This window comes from Mytilus californianus, unplaced genomic scaffold (assembly GCF_021869535.1).
Source record: "Mytilus californianus isolate M0D057914Y unplaced genomic scaffold, xbMytCali1.0.p SCAF_7, whole genome shotgun sequence".
Taxonomy (NCBI): Eukaryota; Metazoa; Mollusca; class Bivalvia; order Mytilida; family Mytilidae; genus Mytilus; species Mytilus californianus.
In genome coordinates, this window is record NW_026262723.1 from 81,248,107 (window position 1) to 81,267,179 (window position 19,073).

General features: G+C 31.0%; 3 long non-coding RNA genes across 4 annotated transcripts; 2 read left to right on the forward strand and 1 right to left on the reverse strand.

Moving 5' to 3' along the window:
- Positions 1–357: 357 nt before the first annotated feature.
- On the reverse strand, positions 358–13,378 carry LOC127707858 (uncharacterized). Of its 2 annotated transcripts, none has more exons than XR_007985052.1 (2): positions 12,780–13,378; positions 358–803 (listed from the first exon to the last, which is right to left on the reverse strand). It is a non-coding gene; the product is annotated as an uncharacterized LOC127707858 (long non-coding RNA). The 2 variants fall into 2 exon arrangements; XR_007985051.1 differs by lacking the exon at positions 12,780–13,378 and adding an exon at positions 6,793–6,935.
- Positions 803–2,968, forward strand: LOC127707856 (uncharacterized). Its single transcript, XR_007985049.1, has 2 exons — positions 803–1,926; positions 2,572–2,968. It is a non-coding gene; the product is annotated as an uncharacterized LOC127707856 (long non-coding RNA).
- LOC127707857 (uncharacterized) lies at positions 7,390–8,955 on the forward strand. The gene is made up of 2 exons (XR_007985050.1): positions 7,390–7,914; positions 8,559–8,955. It is a non-coding gene; the product is annotated as an uncharacterized LOC127707857 (long non-coding RNA).
- Positions 13,379–19,073: the final 5,695 nt, after the last annotated feature.

The following is a 19,073-nucleotide window of genomic DNA, read 5'->3' on the forward strand; positions in this document are numbered from 1 at the left end:
TTTTACATTTTGAACTTCTTCTAGAGAACCACTAAATGGAATGAAACCAAACATGGCATGAATGTTCCTTATGAGGTGCTGACCAAGTGTTGTTACTTTGTAGCGGATCCATCATCCAAGATGGCCGCTAGCGGGGGACTTAGTTTAACATAGGACCCTATGAGAAATACATACAAATGTCTTCTTTTAGAGAACCACTGGATGGAATGAAACCAAACATGTGTAGCGGGCAGGGGCTTGAAATGCTTGACCCAAAAGTTTTACTCAAAATTATGAGTATTTTGGAAATTGCTAATTCAGTATGACAAGATATGATCTGGTCAGTATAATATAGGCATTTGTTAAAAGTAACATATATAAGTTTCTATATTTTATTCATTTTGAGAATCAGAGATTTTCATTAATATTCAGGATAAATAACAATTTTAAGTAGTAAGATAATTAAATTATAGACTCTTAAATGATATGACAAGAATCTATTCAGTATACATGTAATAATTTATCTCTACACTCAAGAGATCATTAATAAAATCTTTATGATTGCAGGATAACTTTGTCCGTGCAATTCTAAAAAAAATATAACACTTGCTATTACCAATATAATTGTATGTTGGTATGTTAGAAAATACATAAAAGGCTGAGTCCTGCTATATTACCAAGAAAATAAATTACCCTTACAGAAAATACTAATTTCAAGTGAATTTAGTCAGAATACCTTTTTCTGACATTTTTGTATATAGTAATAACTGATACCTCACCAGTTACATAAAAAAATGTTTATTATTATTAGTTATATTCAGAACCTTTCCTGAATAAAAACTAACAATGAAATACAGTTTATACCTTACATAGACTGTTTTGTTTATTATAATTTCCAGACCTTTAGGAAATTATCCCTTAATTGCCAAATGTTTTCCTATTTAATTGTATTTATTAAAAAAATAAGACAAACGTTAACAGTAAATGTGAACTACAATTTTAAATTTAAATGTACAATAACATTAATCCTAACTTTAAAAGATAAACTTGAAATTAAGCTTTGCCAGCAATAATACAATAATTAACCCAAAAGATATTTTAAAACAGTTTTAAGAACTTTCCTAAATTTACTAAAAGAATAAAATACTTTAAGCAAAAGATCAAAAATGTAGGAGTCCGGCTCCTAAGAGTCCGCTAAAAATGAAATATTCCTTTCTAACTTAGAAAACGCTAAATTTACTATTTTCCTTTACAATTTAACCCCAAAAAAAAAATGAAGTTTGTGAGAAAAATTAACCATTTTGACAAAAATTACTGATGAGCGAAATAAAATACTAACTGTAACGACCAAAGATTTAAGCAGAACTGACGAACAAGCGTCGAAATTACGTCAATGTTGGATTGTTGGCAAAGTTGGAAAATTGTTGGATCGCGCGCTTGCTGTCCAACGAAATATTTGAATTCTCAAATAAATTACAAAAATCATAATAATATACAATTTTAGTAACAGTCATATAATAAACAAATTTTGCATGGTACTAAACAAATTTCTATAGTAGCTAAAAATACACCAATAAAACTTCACCGGAAGTCACAATACGTAAACAACATTGCCAAAAGTTATGTGTGTCACCGGCTATCCAAAATGACAAATATCAAGGATAGTGAGCATTAACATCTGCAAAACATGGAAGACGTTGACTACAAATACTAAAAGGAATTACAAAGAGTATTTGAAAACAGTTGCCGAAACGTAAAAATAGTGTTTTTATTGAAAAATCGTCCCAAGTGACACATGGGTTCCACTGCGCATGTCAGTACATTTCATTCATAAAATTCAAGCAAGGTGCGTGGATTTACTACGAGATTTACTACGATCTACTACAGTTGCTACAATTGGATCATCACAAAAATACAAGACATTCAGTGGATTATTACTATGAACTGGTAAATTATAACATGAACTTCAAATAGTTTATCAAATATTCAAATGACAGTAATTCAATATTTCTAGAAAATCATAATATTGTAATTGTTCTAACTTTACTTAATTAAATGTTAATTAAAACTTATTTGCTTCAATTATGAATATGTTTCAGACTACAATCATTACAAGTAATATAGTACAAGTTATTTCACACAGTTACTGTTTCCTACATAATAAGACTTTTATAAAAAAAATACAGAATATTAAACAATATGCTTTATTAATACCAATTAAAACATACATCAAAAATATCTTCTCCCTGTCTATGTAAACTTACATGTACATCACACATGTCACAATAAAATACATGTACCTTAGTCTTCGTACTCTACATTTTACCCCCTTTCCATTATTTGCGTCCCCGCAAATACTTTTCAATTTTTGCAAAAGCTTCCATTTAAAGTTTTGATTTTTTGGCTATGCCTTAATTGCATATACTTCTTAAAAAGAAAATTAGACTTAATATTTTAAGAATTATTTCCAAAACTGAATGAAATTAGTTTTCTTATTAATACCATCTATGATTATAACACAAATACATGATAATATATTAGATTATGTAAAAATTATACATAAATATATTCTTTTTATATAATACTTTTCAGATACACCAGAAGGTTCACCATTATGACCATCAGCACGAGGGCAGTAGATACCAGACAGACATATATATATATACCAAATGTGGAAAATTACTGAACATTACGAACAATGTGGAACATGGCTAAGAACCAGAGGTTTTCCGAAGGAAAATTTAGTTACCATGCAAACAGTACCAAAATATTTAAATATAAGTTTAAAAATACACCCAAAAATAACTTTTAATTCTCGAAAGCTTTGACTATATCTAATATAAATAACTTATAAACTTTTCATGAATTTCAAAGATAAATTTTCAGTCTAAGTAACTTTAAATAACTTTTTATCTTAACCTTAAATTACTTTTGATGTTAACAACTCTAATAAACAATACCTTAAATTTCCATTAAAAATATAAAATTACATCTTTATTCAATATATAATTAATTGTCATTAACTACTAGGGACTTCTTCTGTTTCTTTTGTGTTCCTGTAGCTTTGGTAGGAGGTGGTTCTGGTACAAGTTCTTTTTCTTTACTAGTCAAATGTCTAATTATTTCTTCTTTGGATACCCCCTTTCCAGACACTAAATGTGAGTCATGAAATTTCAGTCTTCTCATTGTATTTTGGTTATTCAATTCAAGTGTGTCTTCACTTTCTATTAACATCTTTGGTTCATGTTCAACAACTTCTGCTGAACCAATTACTGTATCTTGATACAAAGTGTTTTTGTAATCATATGTGTCCATTATGCTAGTTTTACACGTAACATCTTGGCTTATGTTAACTAAACATGGTGCCATTACTAATGAAAATCTTTCTAAAAAATTCAAAGAGGGTTCTAAAATACAATCTTGAACTGTTTCAGGAGAATCATCATCAAGTCGGTCAACAAAAACATCAACACAAATTTCTGACCTTGGGGAAATTCATAGTTAGCTTCTCCATAAATTTTTCGAATAAATTTATTTGTTTGGCCAATTTGGGTACAATGGATAGCATGACCACCAAGCAGTATAATTCCATCTGTTAACTTTATGTCAGCAGGACCCCACTGAGATTTCATTAAAACATCCAGTCCTAACAAAGCTTCATCTTCTATATTTGCTACTATCATTTCTGTACTAAAACATAAATTTCCTAATTGAATTTCAAAAATAGCTTTCCCTAGCTCCTTTAAGGGTTCGCCATCAGCACAAGCTAAAGTATTAGACTTTTCCAAGATTGGTCTATTAACATGAGGAATTTTATTAAAGGCATACACGGATAACACTGTCCGAACTGCCCCTGTATCTACAGTAAAATTAACCTCAGACCCTTGGATATGTCCTTCAACATAAACTCCATCACTTCGGAGTACTTGTCTTGCAATTACATTACTTGCAATTGATGGTTCACTACCTAAAATTGGTGTAGAACAAACTAAATTTTTATCTTCTAAAGTGACAGAAGATGTATTACTATTACAGGTATCTCCCTGTTTTACTATATTTTCACTATTACTAACATTTTCCTTATTACTTTTACTATTACTAATATTTCCCTCATTACTATTAGTAATATTTCCGCTATTACTAATATTTTCTTCTTTACTATTACTATTACTAATATTTCCACTATTACTAATATTTTCCTCTTTACTATTACTATTATTTCCACTAATAATAATATTTTCCTCATTACTATTACTAATATTTTCCTTATTACTTTTGCTAATATTCTCCTCAATACTATTACTATTACTAATATTTTCCTCACTTTTACTATTACATAAAGTTATACTGCTTATTGGTTCATGTACACCAATATTGTCCAATTTATGACCATTTTCATTAAACTTAAGGGCTAACTTCTGGTCAACTGGGTTAACCCGTTCTAGTTTAATGTATATCCATCTGATTTAAATTCACCTTGTGACGGACTAGTATTACTGTTGGGGGGAGTGTAAGGCATATTCATCTGTCTTGGAGGAGTAGCCTTATTATTTCTATAATCTGGTTGCCTATTGGGATTACTATAGCATTTTCTGGCATAATGACCTGGTTGACCACAATAATAACATTTTGGAATAGTTTCTGGGTTAGCATTTCTGTCTGAATTATTCTTTCTAAAATTCCCATTTGGAACATAGGATGGTGCATTGACATTGAAGGGCTGTCTGTCAAACTGTCTTTCATCATGATAATTGTGTCCTGTTACTGATGTATGTGTATCATCATTTCTTTTCTTGTCCTGGTACATTTGGTCAAACATTTTCTGTAATTCATCTTTGGTTATCGAAATAACAATTTTTTGTGTATTTGTAGAACCTTGTTTGTTGAAATTGGTGTTCTGTTTCTTTAGTTGCCTTACTTTGGTATTTTTTTCTGAATTACCCTCTTGTGTCTCTGAAGTTGTCTCCTTATAGATAATAACCTCCTGTAATGCTTCCTCAATAGTTTTGGGGTCTTTTGTCAGTTCAATATGAATTCTTGCTTCATTATCTGACAATCCCATTAAGAATCTTTGAAGCAGGTCTTCCTGCCTAATTTTAGCATGTCTGTTTGAATAAGCCTTGTCATATATGCGTTTTAATTCCGCAGCATAGTCTGCAGTGTCTTCATTTGATTTTTGGGTACGTCTGTTAAATTGTACTTTATATGTTCTTTTATTTTCAAAGACTCCAAATCCATTTTTAAGTTATGTTGCTAATTTTGAGTAATTCTTTAATGTTTTACTATTTAATTGGTCAAACACAAAATCACCAGCTTCCCCTTGAAGTCTGGTTAACAATTCACTCAATTTAGTTTTATTATCCCAATTTTGTAGATTTGCTACTGCTTCAAACCTATTAATCCAGACTTCCCATTTTTCTTTTCCTGTGAAGGATGGGAGTTTAGCATTGGAAAACCCAATTTTCGATTTTGATCGTTTACTTTGGGTTATAACATCTGTGTCAATACTATTAGTATCCATATCAGAGCATGCATCACTACATATTTCATCATCAGTTTCATCATACTCAGATGCTGATGTAAAATCTAAATTACTATTAGATGTAAAACTTGGTTTACTTTTTCTAACTTTAGAAATTGAATTACTATTATTAGCAATTGTTATACTTTTAGCATGTTTTTGTTGCTCACTTGAAGCATTAGTATGCCTATATTGTTTTGTAATGCCAATAAAAGCATTTTGAATGGCTGATACTACTTGACCAGTCATATCTTGTATAGCTACTTTAATAATATCATATATCCCAGAATCACCTTGGTTTTGAGGTTCTGACTTATTTTCTAGATCATTTTGCTTTCTATATCTGGAGGACCTTCTTGGAGAGCCAGGTTTTCTAGGACTTGGTCTCTTACTTAATTTGGATCTGGGTCTTAAAATTATTGTTTCTTCTTCTTCCTCAGTCTCTATGTCAGACAAGTCATGAGAAGCTTCATAAACTTGATCACTTCCAGAATGACATGTTTCGTCATCAGTGGTGTGGAGAGTATGGATTTCACTGTCCTCTGTTTCTGATTCTAATTGGCTACTATGTCCTCTATTATATGTGTCAGTCTTTCTTGATCGAACAGACCTTGGTTTACCCATTTCACTGATAATCTATTACACTTCAAAAGGTTCGTATCACAGGATCCAATAAAGTTTAATGAATCCCACCGTGGATGCCAAAATTATGTAGCGGGCAGGGGCTTGAAATGCTTGACGCAAAAGTTTTACTCAAAATTATGAGTATTTTGGAAATTGCTAAGTCAGTATGACAAGATATGATCTGGTCAGTATAATATAGGCATTTGTTAAAAGTAACATATATAAGTTTCTATATTTTATTCATTTTGAGAATCAGAGATTTTCATTAATATTCAGGATAAATAACAATTTTAAGTAGTAAGATAATTAAATTATAGACTCTTAAATGATATGACAAGAATCTATTCAGTATACATGTAATAATTTATCTCTACACTCAAGAGATGATTAATAAAATCTTTTTGATTGCAGAATAACTTTGTCCGTGCAATTCTAAAAAAAATATAACACTTGCTATTACCAATATAATTGTATGTTGGTATGTTAGAAAATACATAAAAGGCTGAGTCCTGCTATATTACCAAGAAAATAAATTACCCTTACAGAAAATACTAATTTCAAGTGAATTTAGTCAGAATACCCTTTTCTGACATTTTTGTATAAAGTAATAACTGATACCTCACCAGTTACATAAAAAAATGTTTATTATTATTAATTATATTCAGAACCTTTCCTGAATAAAAACTAACAATGAAATACAGTTTATACCTTACATAAACTGTTTTGTTTATTATAATTTCCAGACCTTTAGGAAATTATCCCTTAATTGCCAAATGTTTTCCTATTTAATTGTATTTATTAAAAAAATAAGACAAACGTTAACAGTAAATGTGAACTACAATTTTAAATTTAAATGTACAATAACATTAATCCCAACTTTAAAAGATAAACTTGAAATTAAGCTTTGCCAGCAATAATACAATAATTAACCCAAAAGATATTTTAAAACAGTTTTAAGAACTTTCCTAAATTTACTAAAAGAATAAAATACTTTAAGCAAAAGATCAAAAATGTAGGAGTCCGGCTCCTAAGAGTCCGCTAAAAATGAAATATTCCTTTCTAACTTAGAAAACGCTAAATTTACTATTTTCCTTTACAATTTAACCCCAAAAAAAAATGAAGTTTGTGAGAAAAATTAACCATTTTGACAAAAATTACTGATGAGCGAAATAAAATACTAACTGTAACGACCAAAGATTTAAGCAGAACTGACGAACAAGCGTCGAAATTACGTCAATGTTGGATTGTTGGCAAAGTTGGAAAATTGTTGGATCGCGCGCTTGCTGTCCAACGAAATATTTGAATTCTCAAATAAATTACAAAAATCATAATAATATACAATTTTAGTAACAGTCATATAATAAACAAATTTTGTATGGTACTAAACAAATTTCTATAGTAGCTAAAAATACACCAATAAAACTTCACCGGAAGTCACAATACGTAAACAACATTGCCAAAAGTTATGTGTGTCACCGGCTATCCAAAATGACAAATATCAAGGATAGTGAGCATTAACATCTGCAAAACATTGAAGACGTTGACTACAAATACTAAAAGGAATTACAAAGAGTATTTAAAAACAGTTGCCGAAACGTAAAAATAGTGTTTTTATTGAAAAATCGTCCCAAGTGACACATGGGTTCCACTGCGCATGTCAGTACATTTCATTCATAAAATTCAAGCAAGGTGCGTGGATTTACTACGAGATTTACTACGATCTACTACAGTTGCTACAATTGGATCATCACAAAAATACAAGACATTCAGTGGATTATTACTATGAACTGGTAAATTATAACATGAACTTCAAATAGTTTATCAAATATTCAAATGACAGTAATTCAATATTTCTAGAAAATCATAATATTGTAATTGTTCTAACTTTACTTAATTAAATGTTAATTAAAACTTATTTGCTTCAATTATGAATATGTTTCAGACTACAATCATTACAAGTAATATAGTACAAGTTATTTCACACAGTTACTGTTTCCTACATAATAAGACTTTCATAAAAAAATACAGAATATTAAACAATATGCTTTATTAATACCAATTAAAACATACATCAAAAATATCTTCTCCCTGTCTATGTAAACTTACATGTACATCACACATGTCACAATAAAATACATGTACCTTAGTCTTCGTACTCTACATTTTACCCCCTTTCCATTATTTGCGTCCCCGCAAATACTTTTCAATTTTTGCAAAAGCTTCCATTTAAAGTTTTGATTTTTTGGCTATGCCTTAATTGCATATACTTCTTAAAAAGAAAATTAGACTTAATATTTTAAGAATTATTTCCAAAACTGAATGAAATTAGTTTTCTTATTAATACCATCTATGATTATAACACAAATACATGATAATATATTAGATTATGTAAAAATTATACATAAATATATTCTTTTTATATAATACTTTTCAGATACACCAGAAGGTTCACCATTATGACCATCAGCACGAGGGCAGTAGATACCAGACAGACATATATATATATACCAAATGTGGAAAATTACTGAACATTACGAACAATGTGGAACATGGCTAAGAACCAGAGGTTTTCCGAAGGAAAATTTAGTTACCATGCAAACAGTACCAAAATATTTAAATATAAGTTTAAAAATACACCCAAAAATAACTTTTAATTCTCGAAAGCTTTGACTATATCTAATATAAATAACTTATAAACTTTTCATGAATTTCAAAGATAAATTTTCAGTCTAAGTAACTTTAAATAACTTTTTATCTTAACCTTAAATTACTTTTGATGTTAACAACTCTAATAAACAATACCTTAAATTTCCATTAAAAATATAAAATTACATCTTTATTCAATATATAATTAATTGTCATTAACTACTAGGGACTTCTTCTGTTTCTTTTGTGTTCCTGTAGCTTTGGTAGGAGGTGGTTCTGGTACAAGTTCTTTTTCTTTACTAGTCAAATGTCTAATTATTTCTTCTTTGGATACCCCCTTTCCAGACACTAAATGTGAGTCATGAAATTTCAGTCTTCTCATTGTATTTTGGTTATTCAATTCAAGTGTGTCTTCACTTTCTATTAACATCTTTGGTTCATGTTCAACAACTTCTGCTGAACCAATTACTGTATCTTGATACAAAGTGTTTTTGTAATCATATGTGTCCATTATGCTAGTTTTACACGTAACATCTTGGCTTATGTTAACTAAACATGGTGCCATTACTAATGAAAATCTTTCTAAAAAATTCAAAGAGGGTTCTAAAATACAATCTTGAACTGTTTCAGGAGAATCATCATCAAGTCGGTCAACAAAAACATCAACACAAATTTCTGACCTTGGGGAAATTCATAGTTAGCTTCTCCATAAATTTTTCGAATAAATTTATTTGTTTGGCCAATTTGGGTACAATGGATAGCATGACCACCAAGCAGTATAATTCCATCTGTTAACTTTATGTCAGCAGGACCCCACTGAGATTTCATTAAAACATCCAGTCCTAACAAAGCTTCATCTTCTATATTTGCTACTATCATTTCTGTACTAAAACATAAATTTCCTAATTGAATTTCAAAAATAGCTTTCCCTAGCTCCTTTAAGGGTTCGCCATCAGCACAAGCTAAAGTATTAGACTTTTCCAAGATTGGTCTATTAACATGAGGAATTTTATTAAAGGCATACACGGATAACACTGTCCGACCTGCCCCTGTATCTACAGTAAAATTAACCTCAGACCCTTGGATATGTCCTTCAACATAAACTCCATCACTTCGGAGTACTTGTCTTGCAATTACATTACTTGCAATTGATGGTTCACTACCTAAAATTGGTGTAGAACAAACTAAATTTTTATCTTCTAAAGTGACAGAAGATGTATTACTATTACAGGTATCTCCCTGTTTTACTATATTTTCACTATTACTAACATTTTCCTTATTACTTTTACTATTACTAATATTTCCCTCATTACTATTAGTAATATTTCCGCTATTACTAATATTTTCTTCTTTACTATTACTATTACTAATATTTCCACTATTACTAATATTTTCCTCTTTACTATTACTATTATTTCCACTAATAATAATATTTTCCTCATTACTATTACTAATATTTTCCTTATTACTTTTGCTAATATTCTCCTCAATACTATTACTATTACTAATATTTTCCTCACTTTTACTATTACATAAAGTTATACTGCTTATTGGTTCATGTACACCAATATTGTCCAATTTATGACCATTTTCATTAAACTTAAGGGCTAACTTCTGGTCAACTGGGTTAACCCGTTCTAGTTTAATGTATATCCATCTGATTTAAATTCACCTTGTGACGGACTAGTATTACTGTTGGGGGGAGTGTAAGGCATATTCATCTGTCTTGGAGGAGTAGCCTTATTATTTCTATAATCTGGTTGCCTATTGGGATTACTATAGCATTTTCTGGCATAATGACCTGGTTGACCACAATAATAACATTTTGGAATAGTTTCTGGGTTAGCATTTCTGTCTGAATTATTCTTTCTAAAATTCCCATTTGGAACATAGGATGGTGCATTGACATTGAAGGGCTGTCTGTCAAACTGTCTTTCATCATGATAATTGTGTCCTGTTACTGATGTATGTGTATCATCATTTCTTTTCTTGTCCTGGTACATTTGGTCAAACATTTTCTGTAATTCATCTTTGGTTATCGAAATAACAATTTTTTGTGTATTTGTAGAACCTTGTTTGTTGAAATTGGTGTTCTGTTTCTTTAGTTGCCTTACTTTGGTATTTTTTTCTGAATTACCCTCTTGTGTCTCTGAAGTTGTCTCCTTATAGATAATAACCTCCTGTAATGCTTCCTCAATAGTTTTGGGGTCTTTTGTCAGTTCAATATGAATTCTTGCTTCATTATCTGACAATCCCATTAAGAATCTTTGAAGCAGGTCTTCCTGCCTAATTTTAGCATGTCTGTTTGAATAAGCCTTGTCATATATGCGTTTTAATTCCGCAGCATAGTCTGCAGTGTCTTCATTTGATTTTTGGGTACGTCTGTTAAATTGTACTTTATATGTTCTTTTATTTTCAAAGACTCCAAATCCATTTTTAAGTTATGTTGCTAATTTTGAGTAATTCTTTAATGTTTTACTATTTAATTGGTCAAACACAAAATCACCAGCTTCCCCTTGAAGTCTGGTTAACAATTCACTCAATTTAGTTTTATTATCCCAATTTTGTAGATTTGCTACTGCTTCAAACCTATTAATCCAGACTTCCCATTTTTCTTTTCCTGTGAAGGATGGGAGTTTAGCATTGGAAAACCCAATTTTCGATTTTGATCGTTTACTTTGGGTTATAACATCTGTGTCAATACTATTAGTATCCATATCAGAGCATGCATCACTACATATTTCATCATCAGTTTCATCATACTCAGATGCTGATGTAAAATCTAAATTACTATTAGATGTAAAACTTGGTTTACTTTTTCTAACTTTAGAAATTGAATTACTATTATTAGCAATTGTTATACTTTTAGCATGTTTTTGTTGCTCACTTGAAGCATTAGTATGCCTATATTGTTTTGTAATGCCAATAAAAGCATTTTGAATGGCTGATACTACTTGACCAGTCATATCTTGTATAGCTACTTTAATAATATCATATATCCCAGAATCACCTTGGTTTTGAGGTTCTGACTTATTTTCTAGATCATTTTGCTTTCTATATCTGGAGGACCTTCTTGGAGAGCCAGGTTTTCTAGGACTTGGTCTCTTACTTAATTTGGATCTGGGTCTTAAAATTATTGTTTCTTCTTCTTCCTCAGTCTCTATGTCAGACAAGTCATGAGAAGCTTCATAAACTTGATCACTTCCAGAATGACATGTTTCGTCATCAGTGGTGTGGAGAGTATGGATTTCACTGTCCTCTGTTTCTGATTCTAATTGGCTACTATGTCCTCTATTATATGTGTCAGTCTTTCTTGATCGAACAGACCTTGGTTTACCCATTTCACTGATAATCTATTACACTTCAAAAGGTTCGTATCACAGGATCCAATAAAGTTTAATGAATCCCACCGTGGATGCCAAAATTATGTAGCGGGCAGGGGCTTGAAATGCTTGACGCAAAAGTTTTACTCAAAATTATGAGTATTTTGGAAATTGCTAAGTCAGTATGACAAGATATGATCTGGTCAGTATAATATAGGCATTTGTTAAAAGTAACATATATAAGTTTCTATATTTTATTCATTTTGAGAATCAGAGATTTTCATTAATATTCAGGATAAATAACAATTTTAAGTAGTAAGATAATTAAATTATAGACTCTTAAATGATATGACAAGAATCTATTCAGTATACATGTAATAATTTATCTCTACACTCAAGAGATGATTAATAAAATCTTTTTGATTGCAGAATAACTTTGTCCGTGCAATTCTAAAAAAAATATAACACTTGCTATTACCAATATAATTGTATGTTGGTATGTTAGAAAATACATAAAAGGCTGAGTCCTGCTATATTACCAAGAAAATAAATTACCCTTACAGAAAATACTAATTTCAAGTGAATTTAGTCAGAATACCCTTTTCTGACATTTTTGTATAAAGTAATAACTGATACCTCACCAGTTACATAAAAAAATGTTTATTATTATTAATTATATTCAGAACCTTTCCTGAATAAAAACTAACAATGAAATACAGTTTATACCTTACATAAACTGTTTTGTTTATTATAATTTCCAGACCTTTAGGAAATTATCCCTTAATTGCCAAATGTTTTCCTATTTAATTGTATTTATTAAAAAAATAAGACAAACGTTAACAGTAAATGTGAACTACAATTTTAAATTTAAATGTACAATAACATTAATCCCAACTTTAAAAGATAAACTTGAAATTAAGCTTTGCCAGCAATAATACAATAATTAACCCAAAAGATATTTTAAAACAGTTTTAAGAACTTTCCTAAATTTACTAAAAGAATAAAATACTTTAAGCAAAAGATCAAAAATGTAGGAGTCCGGCTCCTAAGAGTCCGCTAAAAATGAAATATTCCTTTCTAACTTAGAAAACGCTAAATTTACTATTTTCCTTTACAATTTAACCCCAAAAAAAAATGAAGTTTGTGAGAAAAATTAACCATTTTGACAAAAATTACTGATGAGCGAAATAAAATACTAACTGTAACGACCAAAGATTTAAGCAGAACTGACGAACAAGCGTCGAAATTACGTCAATGTTGGATTGTTGGCAAAGTTGGAAAATTGTTGGATCGCGCGCTTGCTGTCCAACGAAATATTTGAATTCTCAAATAAATTACAAAAATCATAATAATATACAATTTTAGTAACAGTCATATAATAAACAAATTTTGTATGGTACTAAACAAATTTCTATAGTAGCTAAAAATACACCAATAAAACTTCACCGGAAGTCACAATACGTAAACAACATTGCCAAAAGTTATGTGTGTCACCGGCTATCCAAAATGACAAATATCAAGGATAGTGAGCATTAACATCTGCAAAACATTGAAGACGTTGACTACAAATACTAAAAGGAATTACAAAGAGTATTTAAAAACAGTTGCCGAAACGTAAAAATAGTGTTTTTATTGAAAAATCGTCCCAAGTGACACATGGGTTCCACTGCGCATGTCAGTACATTTCATTCATAAAATTCAAGCAAGGTGCGTGGATTTACTACGAGATTTACTACGATCTACTACAGTTGCTACAATTGGATCATCACAAAAATACAAGACATTCAGTGGATTATTACTATGAACTGGTAAATTATAACATGAACTTCAAATAGTTTATCAAATATTCAAATGACAGTAATTCAATATTTCTAGAAAATCATAATATTGTAATTGTTCTAACTTTACTTAATTAAATGTTAATTAAAACTTATTTGCTTCAATTATGAATATGTTTCAGACTACAATCATTACAAGTAATATAGTACAAGTTATTTCACACAGTTACTGTTTCCTACATAATAAGACTTTCATAAAAAAATACAGAATATTAAACAATATGCTTTATTAATACCAATTAAAACATACATCAAAAATATCTTCTCCCTGTCTATGTAAACTTACATGTACATCACACATGTCACAATAAAATACATGTACCTTAGTCTTCGTACTCTACACATGGTATGAATGTTCCTTATGAGGTGCTGACCGAGTGTTGTTACTTTGAAGCCGATCCATAATCCAAGATGGCCGCCAGCGGGGGACTTAGTTTAACATGGGACCCTATGGGAAATACATACAAATGTCTTCTTTTAGAGAACCACTGAATGGAATGAAACCAAACATGGCATGAATGTTCCTTATGAGGTGCTGACCAAGTGTTGTTACTATGAAGCCGATCCATAATCCAAGATGGCCGCCAGCAGGGGACTTAGTTTAACATTGGACCCTATGGGAAATACAAACAAATGTCTTCTTTTAGAGAACCACTGAATGGAATGAAACCAAACATGGCATGAATGTTCCTTATGAGGTGCTGACCGAGTGTTGTTACTTTGAAGCCGATCCATAATCCAAGATGACCGCCAGCGGGGGACTTAGTTTAACATGGGACCCTATGGGAAATACATACAAATGTCTTCTATTAGAGAACCACTGAATGGAATAAAACCAAACATGGCCATAATGTTCCTATGAGGTGCTGACCAAGTGTTGTTACTTTGAAGCTGATCCGTCATCCAAGATGGCCGCCAGCGGGGGACTTAGTTTAACATAGGAGCCTATGGATAATACATACAAATGTCTTCTTTTAGAGAACCACTGAATGCAATGAAACCAAACATGGCATGAATGTTCCTTATGAGGTGCTGACCAAGTGTTGTTACTATGAAGCCAATCCATAATCTAAGATGGCCGACAGCGGAGGACTTAGTTTAACATCGGACCCTATGAGAAATACGTACAAATGTTTTCTTTTAGAGAACCATTCAATGGAATGAAACCAAACATGGCATGCATGTTCCTTTTGAGGTGCTAACCCAGTGTTGTTACTTTGAAGCTGATCCTTCATCCATTATGGCTGCCAGATGGGGACAATGTTTAACAAAGGACCCTATGGACAATACATACAAATGTCTTCTTTTAGAGAACCACATACTGAATGGATTGAAACCAAACATGGCATGAATGTTCCTTATGAGGTGCTGACTAAGTTTTGTTACTTTGAAGCTGATCCTTCATCCATGATGGCCGCCAATGGGGGGACTTCCTTTAACATAAGACCATATGGGAAATACATACAAATGCTTCTTCTAGAGGTGCACTGAATGGAATTAAACCAAAACATGGCATAAATGTTTCTTATGAGGTGCTAATTAAGTGTTGCTACTTTGTTGCCGATTTACTGTTCAAGATGGCCACCAGGATTTTTTATTAAATTACAGGACCAATATTAAACCAAATTTGGCCTCACTCATTATTAGGGTATCTGTTATGATTTTAATCTATTTTTACATGATTTCCAAAACCAAAGTAGAATCAGGTGAGCGACACAGGCTCTTGAGAGCCTCTAGTTGAATTTTCCTCGGAGTTCAGTATTTTTGTGATTTTACTTTTATCACAAAATTCGCTAACTTAAAATACACGCTAAAAACTGAAGATGGGTCTACAATTTTTAATGTTTCTGTTTGATTTTTTCCTGCATTTTTCCATGTTGTATCCAATAATATTGATGAAAAATGTTTAGATCGAGTTGACCAGCTACTCACTAAACGGCATTATTATGATCAATATTATATGTACTGTAAACAGATCTTGAATAAAGTCAATCCTGATTTATTTCTTCAAGTAGTGGACAGTCGGAGAACATGACTTTCTTCCTAAAAGTACTACTGTTATAGCTTGGTTTCGAACATAGGATCCTTCCACAATAATACATCGCTCTACATACTGCGCTAAAGGAATACTCAACTAGCGCAGCTAATGGAGGTCGATTTTATATCTACTAGGTGAGGGAAAGCACAGCTGTAGGAAGGAAAACAACTATTGTTTATGCAGATATGTTTTAAGAAATAAGTGTTTACTGTTCATTATTCAATAAACTGGTTGCGGAATAAACTCAATATGAATAAAAACGAAAATATCATAAATTATTTTTACTTCTGCTGTTGTGATTACATTCAAAGGGTATACTAGACACTCTTCCTAGATTCTTGATTTGTCCCTTATAATACTTTAATCCTTTACCAAAGCGCGTATTAGTGTTATGTATACAAATATTGGAAGTGATTCTAAAGTTTAACTAGAACCCTTCCAATATACATTAATTTTCTGTAATTCAAGGTATGTAATAATGACTACATACATTTTATCATAGCTGTTAAATTACACAGTCTTGTCTACTTTGGCAAGCCTAAACCATACACCTAATTATTCGAACCTACTCGAGAGATTCAAAACATGATTTTAGTCTAGAAAGAGTTATTCAATAATACCTGTTTACCAAGTCCATTTTGGATCAGTTATAGCATTACACTTCAGACGAGCACATTCTGAAAATTTATCAAACAAATGTTGACATTGATTGAAGGACTTATCATATCGTCCAGGCCTCAGCCTTCGGGAAGAATAATCCGCATATCGAATGAATACAAATTCTGATTCATTAGTTGTTACGATAGATCACAGGGAGAAAGAGAAGATCCTTGACGGACGTTTCTTTCTATGGCAATAACCATGATTTTACACTACGCTAGAGACATCACAGTATCCAACTTATGAATGTATGATTCAATCAATATGATGTATGTTATATAAAAGTCCATTGCACAATCGACTAAAACTAATAGTTCAGTGTGTCACCATCTTCAATCTTTTCGAGTAGGTCACAAATAAGTCTAGTACATTCTCCTTATATACTTAACTTTGAGAAAACCTTTTAGTGTTTGGCTAATTATTTACCAACACATTTTTAGTCTATTTGCTAGATCGATCTGTAGCAATCTTATAGTCTACACACAGCAATGTGATAAGTCGATCTTAAAATCTTTGACTTACCTTCCTTTGGTAAGGATTCATTAATTGATATTTTTTTTGTGCTGACAGCAAACATCAATCAATCCTTTGGAATACAAGTAATGAGTCCTTGTCTTTGAGTGATTAAATATTTTTCATATTCTAAAGCCTCAGTTAAACATTTTACCAGTGGTATCTTAATATCATTCCAGTCAATTTTGAATTCACCTATACACGGTGATTTGAAATTCTTTATACCTTTAAGAGAAGACAGACATTCCTGTATTGGTAAAGGTCCCATATAATGACGCACTTTGTCTTCTTCTTTATTAGGTTTAGTAATAAAAGGATTGTTATGTTGAAGAATTGTGTCCCTGTTAGATTTAAGTACTAGTAACATTCGTTTAAAAGTAGTATACATTTGTTTTACTGTACTCTCGAAATAGTAAACGAGAATAAGTTTGGGTATAATCTTTTCTATGCATTGTGTCTTTTCTAAATTGTAAAAACTAGGTAGTTCCTGTGTCTAGTTCTAGCTCAAACCCTTCCAATTCTTGGTATACTGATGGCAAGTTACTTTTCAAGAGTTTTTCTATTCAATAACGAACAACAACTTATTTAGAGAATCTTTTTCTTTTTTATTTCATTCTTACTTCTCAAATAGGGAAAAAAGAAATCGCAGAACCACGGACTTTCGTTTTAATCTTATACTATAATAGCTAATTGCTTAATTTAAACTGTTTATCCTCTGTTTTAATACCAATATATGGATCAGACTGATATTTTTCAATCAAATACTGGATGCTCCCTTTTACTTTTCAACAAATTCAGCTTCCCTCAAAGGACTATTTATTTTAATTTTCAGATACCCTTCCCTCTTATTCGGCGCAAAAATCTTAAAGTAATACATTTCGGAGAATTGTCTGATCTATAACTTATCGCTATATCTGATGAAACTTCAAATGTTTCTATGTCAGATGTTATGAGGAAGTAGTCCAAATAAATTCATCAAAGATACCAGGCTTGCAAGAGATCTTTTGTTGTTGTATGAACCACTCCATGGAAATCTCTTTTTAACTGGGTGTTGCGGGCGCAATATATCTTATAAATTAAGTTCATCCTTATTTTCACATCTATGGTTAATTTGTCCGTGTAATAATCATGAACATTCCTATTTTTAACCACTATTATATGTCTAATAATAAAAATATAGTAATAGTTCTTTACAGAACTAATTTTCCCTGAGGCCCTCTAAGATAATTGAATTGCTGTAGTGGGAAATTTTGTTTTTCATGTTCTTAAAAATGACTGGTACATCACTACTTTCCCCATACATCGATGCCAGAGTAATAAGGTAGTCTTGAATTGTGCTATCTAATATAATAAAATTACCAATCTGATCTATGGTAACATTATGAATCATGATATCAAAAGCTTTTTGGGAATTTATAGATACCCCTCTATTGTCGATATTTTCCTGCATAAGTTCTATGTAAGATTTTAATGAAAATTTATTCACATCACGCAAGTTCTCTCAATATGAAATCCTATCACAGATATTTATAACTTAACATAAGCAATAATAATTGGCATCCTAATCGTGTGACTAATATCACAATTGATTCTATAGGCTGGAAGGATTTATATAATTGGTACGGAATATAAGAATAAGGATTTATAATTACTATAAAACATTAGGGCTAATCGAGACGTTCGATGAATATCCTACAGTTATTCAACAGTATTGAGGGATATAGCCATTTTATTTTACCCGAAAGAGTGACTATTTCCCGATGCCTCGCGGAGCATGCATGAAGAATTTAAAACGTTTTAAATATAGTTAAGCGCCGTTCATTTTTTAATTGGTTTTCAATTTAACTTGTATAGCTTTTCTTTTCAACACAGTAAACTATTCTGATGTTTAATAATTGAAATGTGTTTAACAGACTCTTTTTTCAAAATTG